Source organism: Bidens hawaiensis, unplaced genomic scaffold, assembly GCF_021521415.1.
Source record: "Bidens hawaiensis isolate Kalapana, Puna unplaced genomic scaffold, B.hawaiensis_p1.1 tig00008970_1, whole genome shotgun sequence".
NCBI classification, from domain to species: domain Eukaryota; kingdom Viridiplantae; phylum Streptophyta; class Magnoliopsida; order Asterales; family Asteraceae; genus Bidens; species Bidens hawaiensis.
In genome coordinates, this window is record NW_027491655.1 from 757,089 (window position 1) to 773,081 (window position 15,993).

The 15,993-nt window shown below is 31.2% G+C and overlaps 1 pseudogene; it reads right to left on the reverse strand.

Moving 5' to 3' along the window:
• Positions 1-1,679: 1,679 nt before the first annotated feature.
• LOC143530670 (DNA N(6)-methyladenine demethylase ALKBH1D pseudogene) lies at positions 1,680-2,225 on the reverse strand (annotated as a pseudogene).
• Between the last annotated feature and the right edge of the window lie 13,768 nt (positions 2,226-15,993).

Sequence of the window (15,993 nt, forward strand, 5' to 3'; positions counted from 1 at the left end):
TTAATATACATATATGTACAATATTATTATACATCAGAATTCAATATCCTTTCTTGGGAAGCACGTGACCCTTCGGCCAATATAAAGAGGACAGCTAGCTAGGTTGTTACAACCATGCAAATGGTTAGGTTTATCTCGTCCTATCACAGAGGGACACGTGTCCAGGTTGTTACAACCATGCATATGGCCAGGTTTATCCCGTCCTATCACAGAGGGACACGTGTCCAGGTTGTTACAACCATGCACATGGGCCTTATAGCTCAACCTATCACATTAGGACACGTGTCTAGGCGGTTACGAGAGCAACTTCTAGAAAGGGACAGCTGAGCCAATTACATTCCCACATCCTTCGGCTATAAATACCCTTCACAGTCTTCATGAGGTATTCATTCACTCCCAATTATCTACTCGAAATACTTAAGTACTTTCTCTCTTTGCCAGAACTGTACTTATTCTCACGCCGGAGGGTGGTTACGGGAAGACCCCCCTCTTGTCCTTTCCGTAACGAGCTCATGGTGTTCGTTTTGCAGGTTTCTGTCATTGGACTTGGGAGTTTGGCTTATATCGTTAATTGTTAAGTAATCGTACTATACCCAGTGGACTCACTGGATCTAAGACCTGTAAAGGGATTAGGTTCGTGTTTCTTCAAATTTGAACATATACGATTGTTTTTCTGTATCTTATGGTTCTCTTCGAACTTTCAATTGTTGTCCCAATTGTGGGTAAATAATGCATGAACAGATTAAGCATCGTGATCCCCAAACACTTGAAGACAAAATTCCTTTTTTACCCTATAAATAAAGTTTTAAATCCCACATCTTGATAAAAAAATTAGTGGCTAAATAATGGTTCCTAAAGTTCTTAATTTTCAAAATGGTTCTCACATGATCTCAATCCTATATATATATAGAGAGAGAGAGAGCAATGTTATATTAAGAAGTAGATTTTTCCTAAAAAATGTAGAAAATGTGTTTTCATTATTAAATCTAATAAAACACATCGCACAATAAATACACCGCAACTAAAATTAAACACATCACACACAAAACACACTTTTCATATCCACCGTCAGATCAATATATATATATATATATATATATATATATATATATATAAAGATCCTAATAGAACCATCTGAAAATTGAGAACTTTGAAAACCATTTTGAGCCACTAAAAAACATCTAAAAAATATTTGAAAAAATAATAAATAAAAAAAACAAATTTTTTAAAAAAGTGAAAAAACCAACACTAGTTAGATTTTGCTAAATAACCACAAACATGTCATTATACTTAAAATGACCAAAACACAAAACATGACATGAAACCCAACCAAAAGGTTACCTACAAGATCAAAGACGAGTTGAAAAACACTAAATGATTTCAAGATCAATCGACTTTCATACTTGGCACCAAACCGAGCACACTCAAAACTGTTTTAAAGTAAGGTTTAAACAACCCGGTCTAAGCTTGCCTTTTGTAATAAGGCGGGGGAGCTGAAGTCATTATACTTAAAATGACCAAAACACAAAACATGACATGAAACCCAACCAAAAGGTTACCTACAAGATCAAAGACGAGTTGAAAAACACTAAATGATTTCAAGATCAATCGACTTTCATACTTGGCACCAAACCGAGCACACTCAAAACTGTTTTAAAGTAAGGTTTAAACAACCCGGTCTAAGCTTGCCTTTTGTAATAAGGCGGGGGAGCTGAAGTCGGGAAGATTGTCCACACCCCATGAAAAATAAGCCTAGACCTGCCACCAAATATCAAAATATCACATGATTCCAACAATACGTTTTGTAACTTATCTTCATCTCAACTATGACCAAATAAGTACTCTGAAGCGTCACCGATGGAGAGCGAAACCACATGCAATCCTCTTCTGATACTGTATGGACTCTCATCGCGATCCTACAATACTAAAAAAAACACAAAAAACAATTTATGTTTTTAAATTTAACGTGCCAACAAGTTTACCTCAAACGACTAATTAACCTGGTGAAGACCGAGTCGACCAGTGACAGTGTACAAGTTGACGAAAGCAGTATCCGGGTACATTAAAGGAAGTTCATCGGGTGAGTTTAGATGGGATCGAGCATCTTGATATGAAGTTACAATCAATGAAACAAGTTCAGGTGGGACCAGTGGCGGTATAGAATAGTCACGATTGTAACGTTCTCTATACTTTGTTTCCATGTCCCAGTTTCTTCCAAAACACATCCTATGCAGTTGAAGTTTATGTCCAATGCTGTAACCAGGTCGTTGAAACCCACCAGGACCCACACCCAACTTATGACATATTCTTACTCTTTCAGCATATAAAGTTAGATCCAAGTCAATAAATTTTAGTTATATCAGTGTAAATGTAACTTAAAATTGGGGAAATGAGAAAATCCCTAAGTGTCCATTTTATCACTAGAAGTCAAAGAGTGTCCATTTGAAAAAAAAAATAAAAAAATAAAAAAATCATTGAACGGGTCCATAAACAAAATTTGTCAAACATGACTGTTTAAAAATGGTTAATGGTTTTTATTTGTTTTTGTGCTATAAACTTTGTTTAGCCTTTATTTGATTTGAACATTTGATAATTATGTTGAGCTTATTTTTGTATGAGCTGCTTCTGTTTGATGTCTCTCCTTCAAATGAAAAAAAAAGAAGAAAAAAAGCTATTGGTTTTTATTTACTTTGGGCTATCAATTTTGTTTGGTCTTTATTTGATTTGAACTTTAAAATTGGTTGGACTTTAAACAAAAAGGGTAACGTAATATTTTTTTCAGGGGTAACGAAATATAAAAGCGACCCAAAATGAAAAAAAAATTTACACTATCGACAAAAAGTTGAGGGGTAACGAATGCTACCCCTAGTTATACTATACATCCGCCACTAACTTTAGATACAGCATGTAGATGAATGAATAGTACGCTATAAAGATTTGACAACTTTTTAAGCGAGCTTTTCGTAATAGCAAATTCATGTCTTGCAAGGTTTATTCATGCATACGCCTCTTGATTTTAAGATGCTTTTTGAAATATTTTTGTTTATCAGGCTTAATAAATGCCTATCTTTGTTACCTTGTTTCATCAAAACCCAACCTTGATTAAAATGTTAGATTTTTTTTTTATTTAGTTATATTAATTTATCGACATAGTCTGAGATAAGTCTAGATTTATTTTATAAGTGTTATGAGATAATTGTAATTGTTTGAGAATTATTATGAATTACAATTAGAGTAGGAAACATGTTTGTTTTAGTATAAAAAGATTGATAGGGTATAGTCATTTCTTGGTTCAAGTTTTTATTTGTGTAAACAATATTAAAAGAGTCATGAAGTACCACACAACCATTATGTTCGTTGTTACTCTAATTTCGTTAATTCCAACAAAATGAACTCTATAATGGTTCATTTAATCCACATTAATGTTGCTAGTAATTAGATCAATACTTACTTTGGGTTATCAAAATGTTAAATATTACTTTGTTTTTTTTCAAATAATAGTTCAAGTCTCGTCATTGGGGATTTGGGGATATTGATAAAACGCTTGAGATCTTATGGTCTCATGTTCAAAACATGACTCAAGAGGGTTTTCTCACAATGATGGTTTCCTCCTTGACTGTCTCTTCCTTGGTGAGTCAAGCATAGAGCGCAAAAGCAGTGTAGATGGTTGACATACTGTCTCTGAAAAATCAGCCGGGTATTGGGAGTAGTTCTAAACGCTGAAAAAATTGGTTCAAGTCTTGCGCTTGTCAAAAATGTGTGATATAGGAATATAGTGTGTGTGTGTGTGAATCACTAGCGAAAATATATATAACTCACGAAATTACATGTACGTGTGTGTGTGCGCGCGCGAAAAGAAGGTTAAATTAAAACAACTAATTTATTTTAAAGTTCATGAAAAATAGTTTTAAATAATATTTTTTTAATCTTTAATTTTTTATTTTTGTTATAAAGTATTAAATCTTTATAAAAAGTATAATATTAAAAGAATATAAATAGTTCATCTTAGATCATGCTTAGTCAACAGTTATTCCCACAAGCATTTTATTGTCATGTAACTTTTCAATTTTGTTGTAAAAATGGGGTGTAGTGGGAGAAAATGGTAACAAAAAGCCTCTCTCTTCTCCTTCCCTCTCTCACAAAACGCATACCCATGAAAATTGTGTACAAAAAGCCATGCCCAAAACTTTGGCCTAAAACACCGGGAGGGAAGGGGTGTGCCCCCTACGTTTTAACCCAAAACGCCTCCAAATATATACCACTACGGATGTTCTTACATACATGTACATCTTCTTGTATGAGATAAGAGTATGTATTTTAAATCAATAATTGGACCACAGTTTAGATCTAATTATTATATTTTAGTGAATAATTGTGTATCACACTCACTGCCCGAGTTTGGTAGCTAGTCCTAAAGGATAATTAGCAAATAGAAAAAAAAAGGCTGAAGGCTTAAGTGGATTTCAACTGTGAGAATATTGCACCTATCAAATGGTCCAAGCCTTTCTTCACTTTATATGATTACATCACGCTTCCTATTTTCATCAATGTTTTATAAACTCAACGTAATAATATCGATTTGGAGGTGAATTCTTTTAGTCTAGGAAGTAGGAACCAATAAACGAACACACAATTAAAGAGTAAACTCACATTTTATTATATCAAGGAAAAATAACTCACAACTTTAATACAATAATAATTTGTGGATTTAGAAAATTCGTTACATAGCACACTCACCAGTAAACCAATAATCAATGAGATAACCTTGTTACAGCTCGTGGATACGTAAAATTCTTGTGTCGTATTTATCGTTTATATTTTCGTTTCCACGTGTATAATCGTGTGCACACGTTAATTTGTGTGTTGTTCCGTTGCACCGCTTTGTTTCTACTTTCTAACACAAACAACTTTTAGTGAATGTCCGGGACATACACAAACGTAAGACAGATGTTTGTGTTACGTTAAAAAAATTTACAAACTCTAATAATGTCTTGTATATTCATTACATAATTAAAAATCTGAATATTTAGGATGTTTGGGCCTTTATGGGGACATGATTGATTGTTTTCGCACAAAAGTAGTAAGATTTATTCTCAGGAAAAAAAATTATCGAAAGGTCATAAATTTTGGAACATAACATTTCACATGGAAGGGCCCATCATTAATCACTATTCACGAGTGGCGGTTTCACGTCAGGTTCAAAGATGGTAGGGTTGCAAATGAACCGAATGAATATGTACAAAGCTCTGTTCATGTTCGTTTGTTAAAGAAATAATGTGTTCAGAATACTTACCGAATGAGATTTTATGTTCGAGTTCGTTCATTAAGGAAATGAATATGTTCATGAACGGTTCACAGACACAAGTAAAATCAACAAAGCCTAGAGGTTGAGATCAATGAATTCATCAATGTGAATAACGGGAAAGGAAATATGAACAATGCAAACACAACGTGAGAATATAGTTTCCTATTTTATGTCAGAGATAACAAATAAAATAATATAAAATGTTTGAACAAATGTACAAAAAACTTTCATGAAGACATATGCAAACGAACATGAACGAACGTTCATGAACACATTAACGAACACAATTGAACGAACATGGGCTTTGTTTATGTTCGTTTGTTTTACTAATCGAACGAAATTTCTTGTATATGTTCGTTTATTTATTAAACAAACGAACATAAATGAACTTCCCGCCGAACTGTTTGCTAAATGTTTGATTCGTTTACAATCCTAAAAGCTGGTGTCATAAGAAAAAAAAAACATGTGAGTTTTAGGCATCCATAATGGGTTTATTTCAAACTGAAAAGTGTCTCGATACATTGTTGTCAGATCGACAATGAGCTTTCACTAATCAGAACCATTAAAGCATATAACGGTTTCACATAAAATATTTGTTATTAGTCGTAAACTTCTAATGTTTGTTAAAATTAATCAAATAAGTTTTACGTGTCTTTATGAAATATTAGCAAATTATTAGTGACAAGCATTTTTAGAACCTTATAAAAGATTTATTTGTATGCAAAAAACTCGAGCATCACGGGGTGTTTGGTTACATGTGAAATCAATTTAAGTAAATGAATTATCTAGAACATGTTTCCCTACATGACAAAATTAATTGACTGGCCATAAATTTTGAGTAGAAATAGATGAAAATTTGTGTAGCCACAAAAGCTAAACTAGTTCTCTATGATATAAACATTTCATACAAGGGTATCAATTTGTTATTTTGTTCCTAAGTGTTTAAAAATTATCGTTTGGCATTGTTGTTACTCACTTGTCAGTGTTGGATTATAGTAGAGATGCATTTTAAAGTATAAGTTAATATTGAATTTAATTTTACTGTATTATTTTTATTTAAAAAAACAAATATAACTTCCATCCACAGCCATTTGCTAGTCAATATATATATATATATATATATGATTGATTTCTTTTGAAAACCACTTTGACTTTTAAAAACATGAAAAACTCAACGTAACAATTTTTTTTTACATATTTTTTTACACATATGTAATATGTAAGTGTAAGTAACGTAAAAAAATTACAGTATTTTTATACACACCGAAATTGACTTATTACACATTTGTAACTAATATTTAAACTTGTGTAATCATCATAAGTATTTATTCACTTTCCAGATTTATTTCAAGCCACATATTCAATACCCATTTAATAGATTATGTGGTTTATACTGAGTTCTTAAAGTTCTTACAGCTAATCAAGTTCTCAAAAGATCATTATAGCGAGAAGTAACTTCTCGCAATAAGAAACACTTCTGAAATGAAATGAATCAAATCCTATATATATATATATATATATATAGGGGTGAGTTATTGTACAATAATGACTTATCATACATTACGTACGCGACACTGCTGGTCATCGATTTCAATTTCACGCGGTGGCAGTTTGGTAAATAACCCAAACAATAGTTCGCGATCAAATTCATCGATTTAAAATCGATTCCGATCCAAATTAGAACTCTTTAATCTATCTCACAATTTCTAAACTCCAATCACAACTTACAGTATGAAATCTCAAAAGTCAAAACCCAAAATTGAAAAGAACGTCACTGAACATTAAAAATCTTCAAATTGATCAAAAATTGATGATTTAATCAATCGAATTGATGTGTAAGAGGCTTTAGAATCATCAATCGATTATGAAAATACAGATTAACACACTAATTGAGCTCTTATTAGGGTTCATGTTTAAACATTTTGCTCAAAAGTTTAAACGTTTTGACCAAAATAAACACCAAAATGAGGATTTAATCAATCGAATTGATGTGTAGAAGCATTTAGATTCATCAATCAATTATGGAATTGCAGAAATAACGCACTCAATCGAGCTCTGATTAGGGTTCAAAATATTATGTTTAAACGTTCTGAAACAAAACTGAATACCTTTAAACGTTCTGACCAAAAAAGAACATCTTTAAACGTTCTAATACATTCAAAGAAGCACTGGGTGTTAAAAAAAATGAACATCTTTAAACGTTCTAATACGTTCTAAGAAGTTCAGGTTGTTTAATAAAGTTTAGAAGTTCTGATAAAAGTTTAGAAGTTCTGGGTGTTCAAAAAAGTTTAAAAGTTATGATAAAAAGTTTGAAGTTTTAAGAAGTTCTGGCTCTTCAGAACTTCTAAAACTAACAAAAAAAAATTAAACACATGTAAACATGAAATTGAACACTGAAATCACTTCATATAATCTCATAATCATTAAACAATCATCAATCGACTGTTAATTTGATCATTGATTCGACCATATGAACAAAATATGGAACGTCTGCAACTGGTTTCTGCAAAACTCAAAATTGATTAATTGAAACTTCAAATTGATGATTAATTGGACCAATTTCAAAGTTTAATTGATCAATTAGTTCAACAATTTCAATTTCAATTGGGCAATTTTACCAACTGACATGTGAGCAACGATCGATGGTTGTGTCGGAAGAAGATGGTGGTCGCGAAGGTGGATGGTAGACGGAATCGTTGAACGGCGATGGCGAAGGTGGTCGGAATCGACGACGGAGGCCGGCTCGCGCATTTGTGATTTTAGGTTAGGATGGTATTTGAAGATGGACGTTTCAGAATGTCGCGTACCATTGTACGATAAAGGATTTTCGTATTCCATCATTTACCTCTATATATATATATATAGGATTGATTTCTTTTGAGAACCACCATGAGTTTTAAGAACTCGAAAGAACTCAATGTAACAAAAAAAAATTTTGAATTTTTTTTACATATGTGTAATACGTAAGTGTAAGTGATGTACAAAAAATTACGGTATTTTTTTACACACCGAATCGACTTTTTACACATGTGTAACTAACGTTTAAACTTGTGTAATTATCAAAAATACTTATTCTCTCTCCTGCTTCATTTTTTAATTAAATTTAATCTCAGCCACATATTTCATATCATTTAATTAAATGTATGGTTAAAAATTGAGTTCTTAGAGTTCTTAAAACTCACCATGGTTCTTAAAATAACTTTCCCCTGTATCTACCATTATAATATATAAAAATGTAATTGTGCCACGTGGCACTTGATTGGACCCTTAAGGTGACAAATGGCACCCCTAATTAAAAAAATAACGCTGCCGGCCTCTCTTCCATATTACTGAAGCTGACATTAATGACCCATAACACACTTGCAATGTGTCGACTCCAAAGGGGCAGGGGTATGTCTTTAGCAGGTTAGGGTTTGCAATTCAGAAAGGGGTGGCGGCGCAGCTTGTTGCCCGCCTACATGCTATATTGATGTAATATCTATGTTTCATCAGTTGAAATAAAGACAATTGATTTATCATAAATTTTACTTTATAAAGAATACCGTAGATTGATTTTCTTTCTTTTTTTTTCGCTCTTAATCAACATGTACAATCAATTCCTGTTTTTGGATCGTCAAGACAAGTGTATGTGAGTGACTCTTTTGTACGGTGATGAATTCATGTTATGATATCAGAAAGTCAATTCGGGTGCTGCTCTTTTCAATTTTTCTCTTATTTCCCAGAGAAAAAAAAACCCTTCTAATTTCTTAGATTTCAAATTCACTAGGTATGTTATGATCATCTTTGTTATCAGTATTAGGGATTCAATTTTCATTTGATTATTTATGTTATCAATTATTTATTTCAATGGTAATCTGAAAAATTAGGCCATCTGTTTTTTTGTGTTTACCTTGGTTATTGCTATTATTTGATTCTTTGTTGATTATTCCTATTTATTTATTTTTTTGTGGTTGTTCATTGGTGATTATTAGCTCAGTTGAATGGTTTTTATGCTTATCTAATAAGTATATCTGAAGATTTGAATATCTATTTTCTAATTTCTTTTACATTCAATGTCTTTATTAAAGGAAAAACAACGTGGCAAATGATTTTTGATAGTGTCAATATTTGAATGGGAAGTATATATAAAGTGTAAAATTGTGTAGAAACTTTTTTTAAAAAAATGTGGTTTTGATGGATGTAAACAGTTTAGGCTCTTTTAGTGTGAAAAATCTGTAATGGTGCTCGGTTGGGGTTTACAAATTGTTACCCATTTGTTCTTTAGGAACAAAATAAGACGCAAAATTTTGGTTCAACATTTTGCGGGATTGGGCTTAATATACGAGTGGGTATAAAAGAAACTGAAGTTGGAAAAAGACTATTTGTCAAGGAGATGTTATACAAGGGCAATCTTGAAAGTTTTAGAAAGAGTAAAAATTGCTGACTATAAACAGTGCGTGATTTGAAGTGAATATCATAATTTGCTGGTCATTCTTTTAATTTTATTTTTTTGTCAAAGTGCAGCATGAATTGATAAGTTTTACAACTTAACAAGTTATAGAGCAGATTTAGCATATTTTGGAATTATTAATAGTTTGATTTTGAGACAAATTGAAAGTCGTGACATATTCTAACAAGTTGCAGGCTACATATTTAGATTGCAAGTTTATAAAAGTAAAGCTAAGGGTAATTTTGGTACATTCTAATTACTACTGCAGCTTGCAGCAGCTGCATGTATAGGTGTCAAGCATTGTAATTTGTAAACTGAGATTTAGTAAATTTATGATGTCAACAAATGGTTCAACAAACAAATAAATTTGTTTGTCAACAAACAAATTTGTAATTTGGTTTATTGATATTATGGGTCAAATAATAGTCAACAAACAAATTTGTTTGCATTAGATATTAGGTATTAGGGTGATATAATTTGTAAAGTACAAATAATATTTAATTGTTTTCTATTAGTATGCAAACAAACATAAAGAAACGTTCACGAACATAAATGGACGAATGAAACTTGTGTTCATGTTCGTATGTTAAATTAAATATAGAAAAATATTTGTTCATGTTTCTTCGTTTATTAAATAAACGAACTTCCTACCGAACGATTCACAAACAATTCACTGAATGTTCGGTTCATTAACTGGCCTAAAGTTTACCATGTTTTGTTTTTGTTGTCTTTGATTTTGCATCTAACGTTTTGTTGTCTCTTATTTTATATGTGATGATTATATGTGGTATTATTATTTTTTTGTGTGCCAATATTGTTTTCAATTTACAAATGTCTAATAGTTTGGCCAATTTTCTTTTATTTTCTGATTGATTAGATGGATCAATAGCAGAAGGTTGAGTAACCTATAGCAAATCAACTAATTTATGAAAATGTGACTCGTATTACTAGCCAGGGAAGGATGAGAAACTATATGCTATGATTTTGCTTTAGGTGAATCTTTTGCTTATTTAATTGTAACATATTTTGTTTGTATACGGATTTTTAATGTTAAATTATTAACGTCTTGCAGTATTGTTATGCGTATTTTCTTTTCAAACTGTATGTATGTATGTATGTATCTCTTGGTTCAACAATGTACTTTTATGAGCATACCTTTTATTTGGGCAGATTTTTTTTATCTACTGTGGATTGAAATATAAATTGTTTGTACATTTGATAAGGAGTTTGCTTAATAGTGTTGTGGTTATTATTTAAACCTTCCGGCCACTTCTTTCTTTTAATAATGGAATACCGGGTTCGCCGTACCAAATGTTGTTACCATATGATACCGTAAAGTGCTGGCTGTATACAAGAAATTATTTATAGACATGTGAAATGTAATTCTACGTTATTTATGTTAATACGAATTTTTTTGCGCATTTATTTGTTTTTTTATAATTATCCAACCCCGTATAATACACGGGTTTATAACCTAGTATATATATATAGTTACGTTCAAAAGGGAACTCCAAAAAAGTGAGAAACTGGGAAACTCTCTTTCCAACCATTGATCAAATTCTCCACATTCTTATGGTGCACACTCAATCACACACATCACATTATTTTTATAGTAGAGAAAAAAACCCTCTAAAAATATTTAAAAAAATTATAAAACAAAAACTTTTTAATAGTAAAAAAACCAAATTTTTATATTTCATTCCGGTTTCATAAAAAAAAACTTTATATTATACACAAATGTATAATTTCATTTAATATTTAGTTCCGTAATGTACACTATCGTTTACCTTGCATTGTACACATGTGTATAAAAAAACATGTACTGTATGTACATATATGTACATATCATATATATGAATCATGATCATGAGAGAAACTTTTTAAAATTGAGAACTATGAAAACCATTTTGGACCACAAAAAAACCCAAAAATAAAAAAATCATAAAATAAAAAAACACAAAAATGAAAAAAGTTAAAAAACCAAAAGTCTTATTTTAACATCCCGATTTCATAAAAAAAAAACCTCGGTTTAGCTAAATTATATACACATATGTATAATATATACATATGTGTAAATTGACATGTTTTTTATATACATATGTGTATAATTTAAGATAAATGATACTGTACATATGTGTATATTACGTAACTAAAGATTAAATAAAATTATACATATGTGTATAATACAACGTTTTTTTTTGTTTTTTTTATATTTTTTTTAATGAATCCGGAATGAAAAATAAGAATTTTGGTTTTTTTACTTTTTAAAATTTTTGTTATTTTTTGTTTTATGATTTTTTAAATATTTTTTTAAAAGTGTTTTTAGTTGTCCAAAATGGTTCTCAAAGTTCTTAATTTGCAAAGGATTCTCTTAGGATCCTTACCCTTATATATATATGTATATATATAACTATCTATATAATTGTCTACCATAAAATCTTATGTGTCGCTCTCATGTTATCCCCCCCCCCCCATTTTCTAGAGCCACCAGATTGTTTGATTTATAAATGGAGGCTTCTCATGCAATTGACCCAAATTCGTGGGTATGAGTCTCACCAAACCCCGTTAGTCTTTAAATGGGTTATAACATCTCATTTATTTGTAAAACTATTTCATAAGCAAACAATAATTTTTACGGGTCATGGGTCTCACCAAACCCGGATAACCCTTAAACGGGTTATAACATCTTATTTATTTGTGAAATAACCCCTTAATTATCAAACAATAATTTTCACGGGTTATGTGTCTTAACAAACTCTATAGCCCTCAAATGGTTATAAGATCTCATTTATTGATAAACACTTTCATTATCAAACCCTAATTTAATTTATTTGCTTTACATGTTATTCGTTGCTGGTCTGTCATCTCCATCGTCGGTTAACTTCCGATACTACCCACCATCGTCAACTACATCAACGCCTCTTTTTTCATTAGACAAATATTTGTGTTCATGTTTGTACATTTAAAAAAATCAACATGCGCGTGTTCGTTTATGTTTGTTCGTTAAAAATCTAAAAAACCTAAATATCTCAACTGATAAAACCCAAACGTTAAAAAAATATAATAACAAACTAATATATATCATAAAATAGCAAAACGATTTCAAACTAATATATATCATAAAATAGCCAAACGTTAAATTAAAACAAAACTATGTTAAAAAAAATAAAATAAATTATCATAAAATAGCAAAACGATTAAAAACAAAACTTTAAATAAACTCCCGTAACACATAAGGATCAAACTGGTGTGTGTGTTTAAAATCTAAACTAACAATTCATGAACATAAACGAAAATATTTAAACAAAGATAAACGAACATGAATGACATATATGTACATACATTAACGAACACAAACATACATAAACGAACATAAATGAACACACTTAAATAAACAAATATAAAACATATTAGGGTGATATAATTTCTAAATGCAAATAACGTTTAATAATTTTCTATTAATATGTAAACGAACACGAATGAACGTAAACAAACTTAAATGAACGATCATAAACGAACGTTCACGAACATAGATGAACGAGTGAAACATGTGTTCATATTCGTTTGTTTAATTAAATGAACACAACATAAATAAACTTTCCATCGAACGTTTCATGAACAATCAGAATAATTAACTTATTAACTTCTTTATAAAGCTTTCAATATTGCCTTAATACTTAATAGTGCTTATTTTATCTTTTCATCATTATTTTATAAAGTTAAGTATCACCACTAATCGGGTTATTCGGGTTAACCCGAAACCCGACTTTTTTTCAAAAATGAACCCGAAACCCGACCCTATTAACAATTCGGGTTATTCGGGGTAACCCGAATAACCCGATTAATAATTTTTGACCCTATTAACCTGACTCTAATTAGCTTATTCGGGTTCGGGTCGGGTTAATCGGGTTCAGGTATTTTGGACACTCCTAGTTGTAAAGTAAAAATTTAAGTGAGTTTTTAAGATTAATTAAGTGGGTTTTGAATATTAAGGTAGTAGACTAAAATACCCTCATTCCTAGCCTTCTTAGGAAAATTAAACTTCTTATTTGAACACAACTCATATTATAGATATCTTGACAAAAAAAAAATTAAGATTGTTAAAAGAAACAATTCAGTTTTACAAAATATAATGCATGAACCAATAGTATTTTATTTTAAATAAGCAAATACATGTAATAACTGTAATCTCTATTTTCTTTTCAATATGAAAGTTAACTATCGATTTATTTCAAAACCTAATGTAAAAATTGATAAGCTTACCTGGTAGAAATTTCGAAAATCTTTACAAAAGAATCACTAAATTTTAATATAATTAAACCACTCTTGTATGCATAATAACTAATAAGTAATAACATGTTACTTGGCCCATGAATAATTTTTCATAAACCAATTATATATTATATATCTAGTATAACTTAGAAGTTCGGTGTCACAAATTATTATTTTTTTGAATATTTTATTAGTTGTGTTTTATTTTCATGTAAATTATTTTGATGATTAATCAATAGTAATATCTTGGTGTGTTGGTTAACGTTAAATTTGTTAATAATGCTTGGTAATGAAAAAACTGCTCAAGTTCAAGACTCATATAAAGAAACATTTACCATTTCGTGATATTCATTTTTGTTAAGTGGATGGAGACTCCTGTGAATAGATTTTTTTTCAGTTTCTTCCTTTTATTTTTTTAATATATTATTTGTGTTTTTTTTATTTAAATATGTTAATATAAATAAAAGTTGTGGTATATAGTATCTCGATAGGCCACTTGGCGGAAGACATTTTTTTGTTATGATTTTGTTCAGATACCGTAATAAATGTGATGGAAACCGATCATAGTCGCGTAGAGTCACCGTGTTTTGTTTTTACCCCAAGTATTGTAACGTTCGTAGCCAAAACCGACCAAATGATGATTTTTTTTGTTCTAGTACCATAACAAACCTCGCAAAAACTGACCAAATTTGCGTAGACTCACTGCTTCAACGCACAGGATCCCAACACTTGAGTACCAACCGGCTCCACCTCATTGGTTCACACAAAATTTTTAGAATTTTTTTTTGTTTTATACTTGGTTTTAACTTCGGTATAATAACGCACGTAGTCAAAACCGATCGATTTCACGTCGACTTACCTCTTCTACTCTTAGGACCAACCGCTTGAGTTTACCAACCCACCACAGCGCCAGGTAAAACACCATTTACATATCACCGTAGTGGACTAATTATTATATATATGAATAATTTTAATATCTTTGATTTACCAAGAATCAGATTACGGCACAATAGGCCAATATTGTCCGACTCCCTTAGGTCCTAGTCTATGTGAAAAATTAATTAACATCGAAAACAGAACCGAGGTCCTTTAGCCTTTTGACTTTTGTCTACTATTATGAACAAAATTTTGATCCCTTCTTGCAAATAATATCCGGCACCACTCCTGTCAACTTATTATGCGCCACATTCAACTGCTCCACACTTCTCATTCCGACAATCGCCGCCGGCAACGGCCCTTGAAGCCCATTAAACATTAAAGCTGGCGTCAAAAACAATCTGCACTGGCAAGCAGCTCGACAAATTATCATTCATCAGACATAATCTCATTCAACGTTGCTCCCATTTTCCCAATACTTGCCGGAAGACATCCACCCAAATCATTATTAGCCAAAACCAGCACCGAAACCGGCGAGTTACCCAAATTCGCTGGAATGCCAAATTTAAACCGGTTATCGTTTAAGAAAACCGCATCAAGGTCCTTATCGAACAGCTTATTCGGAACAGACCCCTCGAATTCGTTAAACCCAAGGTCGAGAAACTTCAACACCGGTAAAGATAAAACCACCGTGGGAAAAGCTCCCACGAACCGGTTATTACTTTTTAAAAGTTTTCGGCACAATAATAGTTTATTAAAAACAGAAATAAACATAAATTACAAAGGAGTCTTGTTACCTAAATTATGAATGAAGAACTCGTTTAGCTGAGATGATTGCCCAACTCCTGGCAAGCTAACAACCACTAACTTCCATCTTCTCCTTTCGGTGTATCTCCATGGGGTTTTGACCAAAGATAGGGAGAAAAAAACGAGTTAAGCACGAGACGAGTTAAGCAACTCGTGCTGATTATGTATTATGAAACAAGTCTAATAGCTAAAACAAAAAGAGATGTAATGAGAAAGATAGAGATTTTCATTAATTAATTAGGTATGCATCACAATTAGGTATAATGAGATGTATACATAGAATTGGAAAACGTAAGAAGAAAAC